The sequence below is a fragment of the Condylura cristata genome, unplaced genomic scaffold (assembly GCF_000260355.1).
Source record: "Condylura cristata isolate star-nosed mole 26May11 unplaced genomic scaffold, ConCri1.0 scaffold00014, whole genome shotgun sequence".
NCBI classification, from domain to species: Eukaryota; Metazoa; Chordata; class Mammalia; order Eulipotyphla; family Talpidae; genus Condylura; species Condylura cristata.
Window position 1 is genome coordinate 3,046,066 of NW_004567115.1, and position 2,809 is coordinate 3,048,874.

At 38.5% G+C, this 2,809-nt stretch overlaps 1 pseudogene; it reads right to left on the bottom strand.

The window, feature by feature from the left end:
- The window catches only part of LOC101630065, an 8,902-nt pseudogene that overhangs the window by 5,181 nt on the left and 912 nt on the right, over window positions 1–2,809 (bottom strand).

Consider the following 2,809-nt stretch of genomic DNA (forward strand, 5'->3'; position numbering starts at 1 on the left):
TTATTTATTTATTCATATAGAACTGGGGTACAGGCCAGAGATGCTGAAGGTGAGAGGATTCACCAGAGACAGAGCGGGGAGCAGAACAGGCAGCAGTGGGCGGGTCAGAAGAGGTCTGCCTCTCCATGTGGATCTCCTCCGGGGCAGGTGGGAATAGAACTCATGCTGCAGAAGTGGCTTAAGCTTCTTAGTGCTGTGCTTTAACCCGCTGCGCCACAAGGGAGGGCCCGAAATTCTTTTCTTTTTAAAGATTTATTTACTTGTGCATACAAACCGGGGTATAGGCCAGAGGTGGTGCAGGGGTGGAGATAGGATTCACCAGAGACAGAATAGGGAGCTGAAAAGGCAGAATGTCATAGTACACTGCTGAAGGGAATAGCAGGTGGGTGGGGAGAGGTCTGCCATCCATGTGGGTCACCTCCAGGGCTGGTATTGAACATGCATTGAAATGGCTATGGCTCACTTGCAGTGCTGCACTCTAACCTGTTGCAACACTAGGGAGGGTCCATGAAATTATTTTAAAATGCACTGTTGGGGGCCCTTGGTGGTGCAGCAGGTTAAGACACAGAACTGCAAGCCAGCCGCAGTTGCTTCAGTGCAAGTTTGATCCCAGACCCCGGAGGTGATCCACATGGCGCAGCAGACCTTTCTTGCCACCCCCGCTGCTAGCCTCAGCAGTGTACTTCATCAGTCTGCCTGTTCAGCTCCCCACTCTGTCTCTGGTGAATCCTCTCACTTCCCCTGCACCTCTGCCTTGTACCCAGTTCTTTATGCCTAAATAAATAAATCTTAAAAAAAGAAAAATGCATTGCCTTGTGGCCTCCTCCCTGGTGGCATAGGAGTTAAGTTTTAGCACTGTCATGGCCACAATTTGAGTTCAATCCCAACTCATGGAGCTAATCCATATAAGGCACAGAAGACCTCTCCTGTCTCCTCTGCTGACCCCCCTACCAGTGTATTTCAATATATTTGCCTGTCCTTCATCTCTGGTGAATCCCCTCACCTCTCTATACCTGTGGCCTATGACCCATTATTCTACCCTTATTCTATGCAAAAAATGCCCAAAAAATGCACTTGTTATGTATTTTTGATATATTATCAAAAAAAGAACACATTGAATTGAAATGATATTTAAAATAAAAATATTATAATAGTTAATAAACATTAATATATTTAATATCAACATTTTATGCTCTCACTAAATTTATAAGTTTTCCAAAGGGTGATATGACAGGAAAACTGTAAAACAGAGATTAATTAGTCCAGATGAACTTAGTTGCTCTGCAGCAACACTATTCTCTTAATTGTGGCTTGCATGGCACAGTTACAATTAATTTTTCACTCATACAAAGTTTATTGTGAGTAGACAGGAATTATCCTTCCCCTGAGGATATACTGATCTAGGCCAATTCCCAGGGTAATCTGAAATTTGCTATTCTAAGCAAACGAGATGTGTTTCCTTGGCAGGAAATAGAAACAAATGAAAGAAATGTGGTGTCTAACCTATCTGTAGCAGAAGTAATCCATCACTTCCACTTACTTTCCTATGTGTTAGAATAGAGACACATATTCACAACCCAACTGCAACATTTTCTGTAAAATACAGAGTAGCAGATGGATAAACTAAGCATTTCTTCCTCTTTTATAGAGACAATCATAGACAGGTAAACATGATGTTGCGTGTTTTGATAATCCTTGTCTCTGAAGGAGGTCAGATGACACTTTCAGTTATCATGCTAAACTCTGTCTCTTCTTATAGATTTTTGGAGAAATCAGATGGTGAAGTTCTGTGAAGAAAAGTTGATTACCTAAGTAATTCATGTGTAATATTTTCTAATTATTAGGTTCAGCGGATTTTTTGAACTAGAAGGATCTTATTTTGCTTATTTAGATACCGAGATAATTTAAGTCCAGAAAAAAATAAGGAGTAGACATTGTGCTAAAAAATAGTTTATTGATAGACATGAGATTAGCATCTAACTTTGATTTCCAACTCAGGACTTTCTCACAGCATAAATTCCTTCTAAAATAAGGATTCATTCTCTTGTTTCAAAATAAACAAATTGCTATCTGTAGTCGTAATCATTATTCTTAATGTTGACATTCATGGTCTTTTTCTTTTATTTTGGTGCTTACATTTGTTTGTTTGTTTGTTTGTTTGTTTGTTTGTTTTAATTGAGGTACCATTAGTTTATATCCTTGTTAGTATTTTGATGTGTAGGATGTAGTTACCACAGTGCACCTACCAACAAAGATTCCCCTAGCTCCCTCCCCCCCATAGTCCATTGTCCTCCCTCCCCACTCTGTTCTTACCTTTCCCCCTTTGGATGTTTCAATGTTATGGTCAACTTTCAAGTGTTAACTTTTAAATTTCACTGATTTTGTTTGTTTTCTTTTATGTTCCACAAGTGATACCATCTGATATTTGTCCTTCCCCTTCTGATTTATTTCAATTAGCATAATTCCTTTTGTTGAAAATGGTGACAGCTTATCTTTATTGATTAGTGAATAACATTTTATTGTGTGTATATACCACCTCTTCTTGATTCATCTGTATTTGGGCAATTATGTTGTTTCCAAAGCTTCACTATTATACTCAGTGCTGGAAAATAATAAAAAGTACAAGTTTTTTTCAAAGTAATGTTTTTGTATTCATTTACATGTATGACAGATAGCTGCTCAGCAAAAATTTGACTCATCATAGTGATCATAGAGCCAGTAATATGATGAAAGTAGAGGAATCTGTACAATAATGTCAGAAGACCATCATACTAACCTTTACTAACCTTGGTTTTTTTTTTTTTTTTTT